At 39.4% G+C, this 16,116-nt stretch overlaps 2 protein-coding genes across 5 annotated transcripts in view; one reads left to right on the forward strand and one right to left on the reverse strand.

Annotated features, from left to right (window-relative positions):
• Positions 1-16,116, reverse strand: part of DNAJC24 (DnaJ heat shock protein family (Hsp40) member C24) — a 940,502-nt gene that overhangs the window by 850,067 nt on the left and 74,319 nt on the right. The gene's annotated exons all lie outside the window — the stretch shown is intronic.
• The window catches only part of MPPED2 (metallophosphoesterase domain containing 2), a 198,031-nt gene that overhangs the window by 27,379 nt on the left and 154,536 nt on the right, over positions 1-16,116 (forward strand). Inside the window, exon 1 of one of the 4 annotated variants that reach the window (XM_050759061.1) lies at positions 189-10,770. The exons of the other annotated variants lie outside the window; for them this stretch is intronic. The gene's annotated coding sequence lies outside the window, so the exon portion shown is untranslated. Of the gene's footprint in view, positions 1-188; positions 10,771-16,116 lie in introns of those variants that run through there. 4 annotated transcript variants of the gene reach the window in all.

The raw sequence follows: 16,116 nt of genomic DNA on the forward strand, positions 1-16,116 counted from the left end.
ATAAATTTCCAAAAGTATATTTGAATGATTATATTTTGCATTATATGAAATTACACATTTTCTCCAACAAAATGTTTTAATTCATATCTCCAGTTAAGATAGAAATATTCTAAAACTTACTTTAACGTTGTAAATGACCTAGCAAATACAGCTGTTTCAGAGTTTTGAGATATATATCTATAAAATATATATTTTATATGCATATATATATATATTTGCTTGTTTGACACAGTCATTCTTTTATTCATTCACTCATTGAATTCCTGCTATGTGCCAGGCACACAAACTACCTAAATCTAGGACTATTTAACAAATTGAAATGATAGTCTCATAAATGCATTATGGGGGAAAATGGCTCAATGTAATGCTCGATGTATCAGTCTTGATACAAAATTTGTGATAACCTGGAGTGTAAAACTAACCCCCTTATGATTTTGATTTTTTTTATTCTGATGATCTTTTCCTCATCTTATTGCCCTAACTTGGTTCAATACTGCTTTTGGGGAATCCTTTGTCTCTCTTCTTACATTTTCTGGACTATCGGGTGAAACGGCTTAAGTCAGAACAAAGAGACCAGTCAAAAAGAGCCAAGGCAGACAAGGCAAAATCCACAGAAATGATAATAATAGTAACAATAATAAATAATATGGCTACCATTTATTGAATGCTTATTGTGTACTAAGCCAAGTGTTATTTGTCATAATACATTATATCATAACCCTAGGAAGTGAGTGGTGTTGTTCCCATTTTGCAGATAAGAAAACCAAGGCTAAAAGAGGCTGCCAAGGGTGACCTGGGTTTTACAGCTTGTCAGTGACACACAACTTTGCCTGAATCTATAGGCCATGCTAATCTGTCAAGGGGGCAGTGACAGACTTGTGGATTTGACTATTTTCTTTTCTTTTCAAACAATGTTCATGATAAAACCATGTGGAACTGAAGTCATTCATGAAGAAGCATGAGGTAAATGCAATCCAAACCCACAAACATATTTTTGGGTAGTTCTACCGATTGAGGTCTGGTACAGAAGCATGACCTAGGATGACATCTTCACTCAGAAACAAATATAGAGGAATTCATTATTTGGAGGTTGGGGAATGGCATAGAGAAGAGCATATTGGGTTAAGAGTCAAATGGTGTAGGCCTCCATTCCCTACTCTGTAAAATAAGACTAATACTGGTTAGAGCAGATGGCCTCCAAGGATCCTTACATTTCAAGCATTCTAAGCTTTTAGGCTGAAGTTACTTAGAATTCTTTGTATTACTAGTTCCTGGACTTTCCACTGAAAGGCTGCAGGGATTGATGATAATGCAGGAGAGAGTGGCAAATGGAAACCTCACTCTCGTAAGTCGTGGAATTACAGAAGGAACACTCAAGGCTATTAACTTTTTCAGCTGAACATCTAAAACTGAGTGGAAAAATTTAAGAATGAAAACATTTTCTCTACCTTGAGGCATCTTTGGCCTATGGAAGAAAGAGATTTCCTAAAAGAACATGTCAGTATGGGAGTATTAAAAAAAGATGTGGAGACTGGACTGAAATGAAGAATTTGAGATTTCAGGGGAATGTGCAAAGGATTTGTTTTTTTCATTGGTTCATAGATATACTCATTGTATTGGTCCATTTTCATACTGCTATGAAGAAATACCTGAGACTGAGTAATTTATCAAGCGAAAGAGGTTTAATGGACTCACAGTTCCACATGGCTGGGAAGGTCTCACAGTCATGGCAGAAGGTGAAGAAGGAGCAAAGTCATGTCTTACATGGTGACAGGAAAGAGCATGTGCAGGGGGTTTGCCCTTTATAAAACCATCAGATCTCGTGAGACTTATTCACTATCATGAGAAGGGCACGGGAAAAACCTGCCCCCATGATTTAATTACCTCCCACTGGGTCCATCCCATCACACGTTGGGATTATGGGAGCTACGATTCAAGATGAGATTTGGCTGGGGACACAGCCAAACCGTATCACTCATCTAAGAACCATGTGAAGAGTAGCCTGAAGTACTCTAGATCTGGAAATTCCTAGTTTCAGCCTTGCCACTGATTCACCCTTTGATATTAATATCTGGGTCTCATTTTCTTATCTGTAAGATATAAAGTAAGTTTCTAAAACTGCTTTCTGGTGCTACAAATCTGTGAATCGGGGTATCTTGATATCACTATAGCAAGAGAGTCACAGTGTTGAGGTGGTGTTTGGGGTGCCTGGACTGTCAAGTGGACTGAGTCCTGGCTGAGTGACCAGTTCAGAGGACATGGACTAAAATAGTTTCCATGAGGAGGAAGAAGAAAAGTCCAACATTAGGAAAATAATTTGTAGTTGAGTGAGAATAGTTTGTCCTGTGGGGTGAGATAAGTAGGTGATGGTAATTCTGCTGTCATTTACCATGGCATCTGGGAAATGGTGGAGAAGGCAGAATAGTCTAGACCAGCACTGCTGTGGAATCTGGGAGACTATCTGCATTTGGGGCTGGTGTTAATTGTGGGTTTGGAGAGGACAAGAAATCACAATGAGCAATGTACTTAGAGAACTGATGTCAGGCCTAAGGACAGACACACATGGAGATCTTCTAACCCAAAGAGAATGTGGTGCAGGCTGGACATGGTGACTCAGGCCTGCAATCCCAGCACTTTGGGAGGCCAAGGTAGGCGGATCATTTGAGGTCAGGAGTTCAAGACCCACCCGGCCAACATGGTGAAAGCCCATCTCTACTAAAAATGCAAAAATTAGCTGGGCATGGTGGCAGGCCCCTGTAATCCCAGCTACTCAGGAGGCTGAGGCAAGAGAATCTCTTGAACCTGACAGGTGGAGGTTGCAGCCAAGATGGTGCCACTACACTCTACCCTGGGTGACAGAGTGAGACTCTATCTCAAAACAAAACAGCCTCTAAAATGTGGAGCAGGTGACAAACATGTAATAGATATTTTGGAGTTTCAGAGCAGAAATTTTAAAACGGGAGACACCCTTCAAGGAACAAGGACATACTGCAGTCCCTGGAGTTGTGGTAGGACAGCAAAGCTTAACAATAGGAAAGAGGCAGAAGCCCATTTACTAGAATTGAAGTGAAACACAGCAGCGGCAGACAAGCAGAATGACTTGTCCCTGAGCTGTGTGAAGCCTGGATTAGGATTTTTCTGAGTGCCATCTATAGTCTGGGTGGGTTTAGGAGCCTGACCTTGGACTGAGTTGAGTGATGGGCATAAAGTTGCCATGGTTCTGTGTAGGGGACTGACATGAGGGCGGAGAACCAGTCTCTGCAGTTGAGAAATTCACAAAGTACCCGAGGACTCTACGTTGGGCAGGCTGCCTCAAGACAAACCAAGAAGCCTAGGAAGAGTGTACTTTTTCTTCTCAGTTCTTGGTTTGCTTCATGAAGTTAACAAAAAGAAGCAATAGTCCTAGGTTCTTAATCTCTAGGTCCTTGACCTTATGCTTATGATTATTTACACTCATAAATTATCAGTGCAATATGACTCCCTGACAGCTTCCTCCTTCTTGCGGTATAGGCTTTTCTTCGTGTTGACAATAATTCTGCAGTCCTTACACTTTAATACTTGCTCTGTGCCAGAGATGGTACTTGGCATTGTAGGTACCATATTTAACATTCAAAGAACCCTTTGAAGTGGCTACTTATCCCTCCTGCATGTGCCTTGAATCAGAATTCAGGCCCAGCTCTTATCCTGACAAAGTCCATTGTTTTCCATTAAGCCATCCTTACTTTCAACTTGAAGCAGTTTCTTTCCTGTTTCTCAATCTTGTTTTAACAGGAATGATGAAATTTTCTAAATTCTAGCTACTGTGCCTAGAAGTGCAAAAATGCTGTTTTCTCTTTGCTTAAACTTTAACTGCTTAAAACAAAAATTCGTGTTTGTTGTTTGTTTGTTTGAAATGCAAATGCAACTTAGAAGTTGTTTTGTAAGACCACACAACCATTTTTAAATTCAAAGACTTAGCTTTGAATCTTGGATTTTAAGATGAAGGTCATGCATGTGCATGTGGGTGTTAAAAGAGCCTTGGTAATTGTGATTTCTGATTTCAGTGTTACATTCTATGACTATTGCAAGTTCTACATTGTTTTATCTACCTAATCCTTGCCTTTCTGCCTTCTTTGTTAAAAAAGAAAATATAATGAACACGATCTATTATTTAAAAAGTATGTTTTATGGTGCAATTCATGGCAAATGATGTTAAGTGGTGATGGAACAGTGATTTTTGGAAATAAACTGAGTAGGGCAAGAGGAGAAAAGACGGAATTCACGTCTGCACCCTTGGTTTGTGTTGGAACACAGGCTGCAGAGGTGGGTGGGAGGTGTTTGTGCTCTTCCGTGTGCTCACTGTGGGTGGCCAGGCCTGTCGAGAACATTATTTTATTTATCTTAGAGGAGTTGCTGTAATTGTTGACCAGAACTACTGGCATTTGGGGTTTACACATCACTGGACTCAGGGTCTGTTGGCATTTGAAGAGGAGGACTCACGGTGATTCTTACCTATGGTGAAAAGTGATGTAGCTAGTTCCCAAAATGACCTGGTTCATGACCACAGGCAGGCCCCATCCTTAGGGCTGTGTGTCTAGAAATCTTGTCTGGGCTTGACAGCTTAAAAGCCTTCGGGGGATATAGCAAAGGGAAATGGTTAAGAAAATGTGACAAAACTAACCTATGAAATATCCCATAGCCAGTGAAAACGTTTATAAAAAGTCTGCAGTAACATGGAAAATGCTGACGTTATAATGGTCTAAGCGGAGAGAAAAAAAAAAAAAAAAAAACAGAAAGAAAGAAAACCCAGAATGTAACATTTTGCATGCAGAATGATTCCAATTATATTTTTAAAATGCATAGCAGAAAGATGAAATGGAAAGATACCAAAATGTTACTAGTAGCTATCTCTGGGAGGCAGAATTATGGGTTCATCTTTCTTTGCTTTTTATATACATATTCTTAATTTTACTAAAGTTAATTATCCCTAACTTTAGTAAGCATATATTATATAACTAGGGTAAAAAAAAAGCATTTTCACAATAAAAATATAACTTCTTATATTTTGGGGAAACTCTCCTTTGTGGATTGGGGAAATTTGTTTGTGCCTTGCCATTCTGGCTTTGCAGATGGCTCCTGTTTGACCAGATTAACACAGGACATTGTGTTCAAGAACACCTATCTGATAGGAGTACTAAGGTGCTATAGAAGATGGCAGTTTTAGTAATACCGGTTGAATAATAATTTTAAGAGATGGAGTTGACTTATGAAGTATAAAATGACATTTTATTCCCCAGTTAGGGTGTAGGATGCTTTATTATCTGTTTATGAGAAACCTGCATTTGGAACACTTCATCAAGGAGAGTTTTCAGGTTTTTTCAACCTAGTGAAATTAGGGCAATCCTGAGACATTTTGCAGAGGCAGAAATAACAAGAAAACAATTCCAGTAATTATTGGTCATTTATACAATGCTCAGTGCATTCTCATTACTTCTTCTTTATAATATCCTTGTGAAGTATTTTTACCCCTAACACAGACGTGAGAAAACTGAAGTATGAGGTTGAGCAACTTGCCCATATTCCAGAGGTTGTCCGTTTCTGTATTTGGGATTTAAATCCATGCTGTTTGTTTCTAGAACTTACTATGCTCATAAAGTTTGCTGGAGAGTCTAGAAAATTTCATGCGGGAATTGATATTAGACCATCTGTTTTTCTTTTAAACGAAATAAGAGATAGAAGCGAATAACACTTGGATCAGTAAAAACACCTGACAAAAGACAGCACTTTTCAGTTTTCAGAGTGTTTGCCTTTTGACAATATCAAAGTGGACCAAACTAGAATTTCATAAATTTATTAGATATTTTAAAAGGAATGTATTTGAAATCAAGAGAAAACTTGTAATTTTTCAATTTAGCATTGAGTTTGCGTAGACAAAGGCATTGGACTGGGAGGCACTATAATAGTGGGTAAGCTGAGGAATTATGTTCCCCTTATAACAGAGCCCTCATGATTTGTAGCATGTCTCATCATGGGGAAATTATGTAACCTCTTAAGTCCAGTATTTCTCATCTGGGATTAATGATACCTACCTTATAGAGTTCGCACAAGGAATCGAGGTAATGTTCATAAAGTGCTCGGCACAGTGCCTAAGCGCGGGAATAGTGTTCATTGATGGTAGTGATTATTTTTACTACTGAGAGTTAGGAAGTATAGAGTGTGGATCCAGTTCTGCTGCTAACATTGGCCATGAGCTAGTCACTCAACCCTTCTGGTTCTTAGACCCCAATGGGAATCATAACAGTGTCCTTTTTACCGATAAGATGAGAATGAATGGAAATTACATATGAGTCAACTTTTTGAAAAAGTATGAAGGATTCTACCAATATACATGATAAAGATGGAGGGGAATAGCAGGCAGGTCAGAGGGGCAAAGTGGTTAACTTTCTTTGGGTTTAAGTCCTAACTGGAACTTTCTCACACAAGTCCGGTTTGCATAGAGCAAGTTGAGTGAATTATACTCAATCACTTGTGAGAAAACACTTTAACTCAGAAACCTAGCATTACTGCTCCCAAATTTTCCTGATGTTTGGCCTCTCATCACGAAGGGGTCTGAACTGGACCTGGCAGGAGATCTTATTGCATTTTTTCCCCAGGCTATGCTTTCTGGTTAGTAAAGTGTCCCAGACAGGCCTGGCTCAGGTTTTACTCTTTCACTCTGGAGTGAGAGGAGAATGGAAATAGCTCATTTCTTCAGCGGTGCAAGCCGTGGAAACATCAAAGGTGTGTGTGAACTTGTCCATACCATTCAGGCCAAGTGCTTATAAAAATTATCTGCTTCCTAAATTGCCACCAGTGGTCTGCGAAGTTTTGCTTTGGTAAACTCCCATCAAAATTCCTGACTATTCTCACATCCCCTCTGCAGGGCCATAATGGGAGTACTGAAGGGCCTTGGCTCTGGAAGCAAACATTTAAGAGTCAGGGCAAACAAAGAAAAATTATATTCTAGTCCCGCTGCACTCATTGAAATGGGTTCAAGATACTCAATGTGTTTCCTAATATAGATAACATGCTACAGCAGGGGTGGAAAAGACACAATGATTTCTTTGGAACTAGGAGCTGGTTTGTTGTTGGGGATTATAAATCTTTTCACTGACTATTTCTCAGGCCACCATTCACCCTAGATTCCTACAGGAATCACGTTGCCTCCACGGAACAGCCACAGCCCCAGCGCTAATCAAATTTAATCTATCAGCCAGGACTGCTTCCCTACAATGGACACTGGGGGGGCATTGCCCGTTAAAATACTGAGTCATTAGCACTGTCTTGAAAACAAATCTGAAGGCTTGATAGGTGCTACTATCTTATTATTATTTTTAAAAAGCAATTGATATGGGAGTGGGAAGAGGGGCTGATTTGAACTTAACATGCCCCCTTGGCCACCCCTCCCCAAAAGATAATTTAAAAACAGGCAGTGAGCCAGAGAATTTTCAAGGCTAACTTTCTCACATGGAAGAGAAAAATTATTGCAGTGCCCTTTAGCTAAGTACACTCACTTCAGCCTTTATCGATGGCGGCAGTCACGTGTGTACCTCTTCATAAGGAAGAGAGCTTGAAACAATCACAGGGCAGAACCTCCAGAGGCTAGAGCTGGGATGAGCTCTAACAGTACGGCACAGGGAGTACCTGTAAGGTTTTTGTTTTTGTTTTTAGGAGAAGGCTTTTTGAGGAAGTAATCTTCCTGCCCAAAATTCAAAGTTAAATCTTTTCTATCTTATCCATCATTGCTCTAACAGAGACAGTTGATGTTTCTGAGTTATAGGAGACTTGCAAGTCTCTACAGTAGGCAACTTTGTAGAACTCGTATGTATAGATAGTGGGCCTTTTACGGTTTAGCATTCACTTGAGTGTATGAAGGAATAAAAAGGAGCAAACAGATGGGATTATGCAAACATGGTGCATTAAGAGTTTTGAGTAAACTTTTAGCAAATGTTGACACAGAACTGAGAATTCTCTGAAGTTTATTCTCCTGTCCAAAGTATCCAAGAAAGCAATTGACTGGAAATAGAGCAGGGGAAATTTTAATGTGAACCATAACAAGACCAATGAAATGTAGAAATGACATATAACCAGGTACAGAAAGAAAGCAGTTATGTCCAGGATAAGAGCAAGGATGTAATTGGCTTTGTGTGTTATTTTCATGTGTGTAGAGGGATGCATATGTGTGCACATTGAATGCAAGCTGTTAAAGTATGTTGTATAAAGTTCGATCTGTCTAAAATGTGGTTTGCACTTTGAACCCATATTTTTTTGTTGCTTATAAAGTTTAGAATAAAATAACCACTTATTCCTGAAGGGTATTTGACTTGGTGAGTGGTCACAACTGTAGTCATGATAATTTGGTGTCTAGGTTTTATGTAAATTGGTACCTGGATAATGTATTCCTATTTGGCTTTAGTAATCTTTATACAACTGTGAAGTAGAGAGGTACAAGCTTTAACAAATTTAGAAAAATTCAGGTCACCTGACAAATGCAGTGTCCCCCTGGGAATTACCTTCTTTGTAAATTTGGCACTATGACTCACCTTTGTTGACCCTTTCATGACTCTTTCTTTAATTTATGTTTCTTTTATGTCAAATGACATTACTCCAGTTCTTTGCTTGGTGACCTAACCTTTCAAGTCCTAGGTAAAATGCACCTTCTTTTGTGAAGATCTACCCATTTTTAAATAGAACTAATTTCTTTCATCAATATTTCTCATAGAAGAATCTCAATAATGATGGCTAACACTTACTGAACATTTGATATGCACTGGGCCCTTTACAAGCAATAGTTACTTAAGCTGGGCATGGTGACTAACACCTGTAATCCCAGTGCTTTGAGAGACTAAGGTGGGAGAACCACTTGAGGCCAAGAATTGGAGACCAGCCTGGGCAACATAGCAAGTCCCTGTCTGTACAAAAAATAAGAAAATAAAAATAAGCCGGGTGTAGTGGCACATGCCTGTCGTCCCAGCTACTTGGGAGACTGAGGTGGGAGAATCCCTGGAACCCAGGAGTTCAAGGCTGCGGTGAGCTAGGATCACACCTTTACACTCCAGGCTGGGAGAGAGAGAGACCCCGTCACTTAAGAAAAAAAAGATAGTTACTTAATTTTTGTGTTGATAGTTAGTCAATCTTATGAGGCAAATACTATTATTATCCCTAGTTTATAGATGAGGTAAATGAGGCTTTGAGAGGTTTAGTAACTTGTCCAGAGTCTCACACATAGGCAGTGGGAGAGCCATGTTCCAAAGCCAGGTCTTGTGAATTCTGTAAGTGACCTCACTGTTTGTTGAAGTGACCTCTTAATCCCTTTCTTCTTTCTCACTCTTCCTCCCCAGTTTGTACATAGGTATATATAATTTGTGGTCACATTGATTATAGTTTGGTATGTATGCCCTCCCAAATAAAAATGTGAGGTTCAAGATAGTAAAAATGGCATCTTGGTAACCTTTGCAAAAGAATAATTTTTAAAAAATTGACTTATATACAGATATACAAATGCTTGTCAGAAAATTTACTTAAGTTGTTAATGAATGAGGGAACCAAGAAAGTTGTAAAAAATTTGTAGAACCATTAATTTACATGGAATTTAAAAAATGCTGAAATTAATTGCAAATGGATCAAAAGTGGAGGGGAAGTCGATTGAACCTCCACTGGACATAATTTATTTGCATCTGTAGACAAAAATTATTTGTATTGCTTTTCGTTATCTGTAAGTTACAAAGTTATACAATACAAAGAACATAGGCTCATGGTTTAGATAGGCCAGAATCCAAATTCTAACTTCCAAGCTTAATGTTTGACCTTAAGTGAAGTTTTGAGAATTCAGAAAATCACAACACATACCCATACACAAACATCACACAGAAATTTTGAGAAGATTAAAGGTAATAATTTAGAAAAATCCCCTGGCACATAGTAAATACTGCTACATATTAGGGTTGATTGTTTGTAGTAATAAAGCCGCTATCAGAGTTCTACCTGTAGTTGTTGCTTACTAAATGTTTGTTGAGTGACTAAATCAGGAGTGAACAAACTTTTTCCTGTTGAAAGAGTTCTAGACATGTCACTCCAGTTGTAGCACAACACAGTAGATGGTAGTTCTCTTGGTTAGTGTTTGAAATTACTTAACACTGGAATTGCAGTCAGACCTAGATTTGATTCCCCTCTCAACCACATAATAACTGGGCAATCTTGGGCAAGTCAGCCCATCACGTCTACAACTTGGATATGCCAACTGTTTTGATTTAATTTAATTTAATGTAACTTAATTTAGGAGAGCTAAGTAATTAAACATGAGGCCAAAGTACGTAAGAAAGTGGCAGTTTTTTATTGCAAATATGCACACACTCTCAGGCGAAGTTCTCTGGTCCTCAGGTGTGGAGAGCCAGGGAAGTCGCGCCTGCGCTCTGGGGTGATGTTCTCCGGTCCACAAATGCGGGGGCCGAAGAAGTCACCCCAGCTCCGGCCAGGGGCGGACTTTTATGCCTGGGAGCTGGAAGGGGAGGAGTTCGGGGCATGTGTGTAGGAGTGGCTTCTTGAATTTTGGTGTCCTCGGCTTGACGTCATTCTGCGCATGCTCAGTTGATTTGGTTCTTCCCCGGGCGCGGGAAAATCTGTGAAGAAGAACCCGGAAACAACAGGGACTGCTCCATCTTGTTCACCTTCCTCCATCTTGTCCCTTTTCCTTCACCCAAACACCAACCCTGTGAAAATCATGAGAAAACTATGAAATACTCTGCCAAGGTAGTAAGTATGCATTTCCAGAGAGGGAAGAAAGTAGTTTTTCATTTGGTTGAGAGGGAACTATGTGATTTTTGTGGCTAAAAAATGAACCAACCATTTCTGCAAGGGATAAAGAGGTAGGGTAAAATAGTTCTTTATTGTTACAAAACCACCTCCAGAGAAACAAATATGAAGTCTAATAATTATTGTACTGGATTAATTTTGAAACGGGGTTGACTATTGACATCATGTTGTCTTACAAATAAGCATTTGTCTTCAAACTCATGTAAATGATGTCCCCTATGTAGTAAAAAATGGTCTTTTTATCTTAGGCATTGATGATTCTTAGAAAGTAAGTTGTCAATTCAACTCAAAATTGGCAAAAAACAATACAGATCATTAAAAGCCAACTAAAATGGCCACACACTTTAAAGAAGGTCCATTAGCCATGCAAATATGAAGTTACCTGCACTTCCGATAAGCACAATTAACTAAACAATGAAGCCCATTAACAACTACTTGTGGGACCTTAAGCTTTGGGAAACTGGGCTTTGATGAGTTGGAAAGGAAGGAAAGACAGAATTTGTTCTCAATTTGGGCTGAATTTTAATACAAAAGAAATCTTGTAGAGTCAGTTAGGGTCAGTTAATGCTCCTGGTAAACGCCACTCCCAACTCTCTTCCCTACAGCTTTAAAAAAACAAGTTCCTGTGTTTGATGGCTCTTAATGTTCTTTCTCCTGGAGTGAGCTAGGTGAAGACATGTTTGAGGCTGGGCAGTGTTTGGAAATAATCCACATTTTGTTCATGATGTTGTAATGATTGATTTTACAACTATGATTTTAAAATAATAGTTTTAAGCATGTCACTATTGTTTTTTCCGAACTTTGGGTTGAATTGATAAACTTACTTTTTAAGAATCAGTTGTGACCAGGCCCGGTGACTCATGCCTGTAATCCCAGCACTTTGGGAGGCCAAGGCAGGCAGATCACTAGAGGTCAGGAGTTCAAGACCAGCCTGGCCAACATGGCGTGGTGGCAGACGCCTGTAATCCCAGCTACTCGGGAGGCTGAGGCAAAAGAATAGCTTGAACCTGGGAGGTGGAGGTTGCAGTGAGCCGAGATCGTGCCACTGCACTCTAGCCTGGGTGACAAGAGCGAGAATCTGTCTTAAAAAAAAAAAAAAACAGTCATGCCTAAAACTATGTGTCCCATTTTAGAACAGAATCTGCTCTTAGATCTCTGTGTGCTGTTTTGTGTAAGAAGAGATTGCAGAAGCTGGAGTAAAGCAGACATTGAGCCCCCACACTGGGGCAGAGTCACCTCCTATTCCTGTACCTTTGCCATAATTGATTAATCTGAGTCTCACAGTCTTTGTGTGTCAAATGGGAAGAAGAGCCTGTCGCCATAAGGGCCAAATGAAAATGATCCATGTAAAGTGCCCTGCACAGTGCCTGCCTTCTAAATGAAAACTGCTGCCATTACTCATCATCATCATCATCATCATCATCATCATCATCACTATTACTCTATTCAGCCAAAAAATGATGTTAGTGTCCTGATCAGTGGTATAGCTGGCTATAAGATAGAGCTACGGGAGACTCGGTGTAGGATGTTGTAGTTCATTTTTGACTACTTCCCCAGTTCTTCCTTACAGTAGACATTTATGTGATTATCATGATGGTTTCTGTTTACGATAACCAACAATTTTCTCTTGCCTTTCCTTCACATTCTCTCCTTTGTATTTTCTTCTCAAATGGATTTGGTTTTATCACAATATGCCTAGATTCTTAGCAATAAATTACAAACCAACCTTTCCTCAAGAATCCCCCCACCTCCCATCCTGTAGGGAGCAACCCCACTTTTCCTAAAATTCAGCTTTCCCTGTGGCCCTCTGTTCCTCTTACTGGGTAGAGGGAGAAAGATGTTTTCCATGCCCTCCAGGTTCAAGCCCCATAGTCTGGTTCCCTGAGGTTCAGACCCTAATCCTGTCGGCCTTTCAAGTCTTCTGCTGCTCACTGTCATAGTGACTTTGCTTCTGCCATGCTTGTTTATTCACAAGTCCCTGAACATGCTAAGTGCTTTCACACCACTCTTAGTAGTTCTCTAGATGCCCTTCTTCCTGAGTTTCCAAGTCTTGTGCTTATTTTAATTCCACCTGAGGTCCCAGCTTCAGGCCACTCTCATGCCTCTTTTTTTCTGAGCTCCTAATAGTACCAATCCTTTGTCTCATGCATTTGAAATCGACATACTATCTTGTGTTCTGTGCCCACTGCAGTGTTACCTGTCCTTCTTCCTAGCCCATAGGCAGTGCTGGATATTTTTTCCTTTACTCCATAGCACCTCAAACATTCTTAATTATAACACTTAGCACATTATTTCATAAATCACCTATTTATATATCACATGGACCATCTCAGACTTGCTGGTAGCTGTCTCTCCAGCAAACTAGTACAGTTTGTGGCCCATAAAAGGTGCTCAATAAATGCTTGTGAAATGACTAGATGACAGAGCACTTGCCAGGCATGTTCATAAGCATTTGTTGAACAGTAAATTGGCAGAATCCTTGAGGGAATCATCTTTATTGCTTCTTTGTCTTCCTTATACTTACCAGAGTACCTGGTACACAGGTAGGTGCTTAAGACATAGTTATTGATCTACTGCCAGATCAACATACTGTGTGGAATAACGGGCACTCAGTACAGTATCACATGCCTTTTTTTCTCAAATGCAAGGCCATTACCCAGAATTTTAAGCTGATTAACGTGATTGCCATGTTAGAAGGGAAGGAAACGTTTAACCCTGGACAATACATCTCCAGTGGGATATTTATGACCCAGCGATATGTCATCTGAGAGGTTTCAGTGGCTGACACAGTAGTTAGCCTGATGGACATAAAAACACCTCAGATGGCACTAGGAGAAGGACCATGAATTCATATTGCATGCAGTGCTCAAAGAATTAAATTGTTACCACTTAACATTCATTGAATGTCGGCACTGTACTTTTGTAAGAGGAAAAAATAGAGGAGACACACTCCGTGCAGTGGGCTTTGTTAGCTATAATTAGTTGGTGATAGAACAGTGTTGATACAGCAGTTCAGCAGTTAAAGGAAAGCAGTGCCTGTGGTACAAATGTGAATATATTTATACATCTGGTTCTGTTCTGCTTACTGTGTTTCAGCACCATTACTGTTCTGGGACATGACGGCTAAACTAAGATAATTTTACCAGCTCGTAGTTAAAAAAAACAAAAAACAAAAAATAAGAACAATGCCGTTTATGGAATGCCTTAGTTCAATCACATATCCTGTCATTTTTGTTTTGTTGTTATAACTGGAATTCTGGCTTCTTTGTTCTCTTTTGGAATAGATACACCTAGAAGCTCAGTCTATAGTCATAAATTGCAATTTCACTTCTCTTTATGTGAAGTCTTGCTAATTCTGATTATATGTGGATAGATCTGGATGACATTTATCTTTGCATTGTCTGGGAAAGCATAAAATAAAATTGCAAAGAGAAAGAACATGCTTGAAGTGACTTCAGAACCTGAATTGTTTCTGGTCTTTCATCAGTAAGTAGTGGTGTGTAAACTGTGTGGCTAATCATGGAACTTTGGGGTCATTTGGTCTTGCCCCTCTTTTCACACTCGAGGGACAGAGGCTAGAAGAGGGGAAGTGACTTGCCCAGGGTCACACAGTTTATTGATGATATACGTAGTAAGAGCACAAAAGCCACTGGATTCCACAGCCAGGGCTCTTTCTAATGAGACTCATCAGTCAACTGAAGTAGTCCTTCTGAAGAGACCTGCATGTGGAAGCAAAATCCATATGTACATGTGACGTGAGATCCTTGAGAATGAGGAACCTTTATATCTTTATCAGTATTTTAAAAATCAGACTTCTGTATTGTTCACTCCCTGTAATATCCTTTTTTTTTTTTTTTCATTTAGGAGACTTTTTTTTGTTTGTTTGTTTTGTTTTGGTAAACTTAGGAGACTTATTTAGTTTAGGAGAATTCGTTACTTCACTTCCATGTAAATTATCCATGACTGGATACTGGATAGAGAGCACTGAAACTTGGATATTTTTGACAACTAGTTCCAATAATTTTGGACAGTCTCTCTAGATATTAACATTTGCCAGAGTTAGGTGATTGATTTGCCAGTAGTTTGTCATTTTTTAAATTATTTTTATTCTCCAAGTGCAGGTATATTGTAGCTTGCAAAATTAAGTGGGTGGAAAGATAAGCGAATTGAAAGTTAGAAAATCTGAGTTCTGCTTATGGCTCAGATTCTTAATGGTAAAATGAGTCAATTTAAACCAGATCAGTGTTTATCAAAGCATGGACTATGTATCATTAGTATTAATAAACAAGACATTTTAGAGAAGACACCCCTTAAACAAAAATTGAATACTTATATGTTTATTTTATTTTATTTTTATTTTTATTTTTTAAGGTGGTCTTGCTCTGTTACCCAGGCTGGAGTGCAGTGGCATAATCTCAGCTCGCGCAGCCTTGACCTCCTGGGCTCAAGCAATCCTCTTACCAAGTAGCTGGAACTACAGGCATGTACCACCATGCCTGGCTAATTTTTTTTTTTTTTTTGTATTTTTGGTAGAGATGGGGTCTCTCCATGTTGCCCAGGCTGACCTCGAACTCCTGAGCTCAAGCAATCCACCCATGTCAGCCTCCCAGACTGCTGGGATTACAGACGTGAGCTACCACACCTGGCTTGTGTTTATTTTAATGTGTAGTAGAAAAGTAAAACCATCGTATCTGATTGATGTCTTCAAAAATGCTGTTTTTCAGGGCAAAACTAAAAAATATTTGTGTAAAAATTATTAGGCACTTAACAAAAATTAAGGACTAGTACAAGTGAATAAGGCAAAGACCATGAAGATGATCCTCAAAGAAGTGGAACACAGGATCAGATCATCTCTAAGGTCCTTTAAATGTAAAAATTCTGTAATTCTGGTAACTTAAACCTGTTATTTATTTGTTCATTGTTGTACTGGCAGGTTTTACCTGTCTTTATCAAATAGTATGTCCAGGTCGGATGATAGAACGTCACAAATATAAGTTTAGCATTCATGCTATCTAAATTTTCTGGGTAAAAAGGAAAGCCTTGATATCACATTGGAAACATTTTAGAGATAAAGTCAGTGGGCTGGGCACTGTGGCTCACGCCTGTAATCCTAACACTTTGGGAGGCCAAGGCAGGTGGATCCCCTGAGGTCAGGAGTTTGAGACCACCCTGGCCAACATGGGTGAAACTTTGTCTCTATAAAAATACCAAAATTAGCCAGGCGTGATGGCACATGCCTGTAGTCCTAGTTACTTGAGAGGCTGAGGCAGGAGACTTGCTTGAACC

The sequence above is a fragment of the Macaca thibetana genome, chromosome 14, assembly GCF_024542745.1.
Source record: "Macaca thibetana thibetana isolate TM-01 chromosome 14, ASM2454274v1, whole genome shotgun sequence".
Classification (NCBI taxonomy): Eukaryota; Metazoa; Chordata; class Mammalia; order Primates; family Cercopithecidae; genus Macaca; species Macaca thibetana.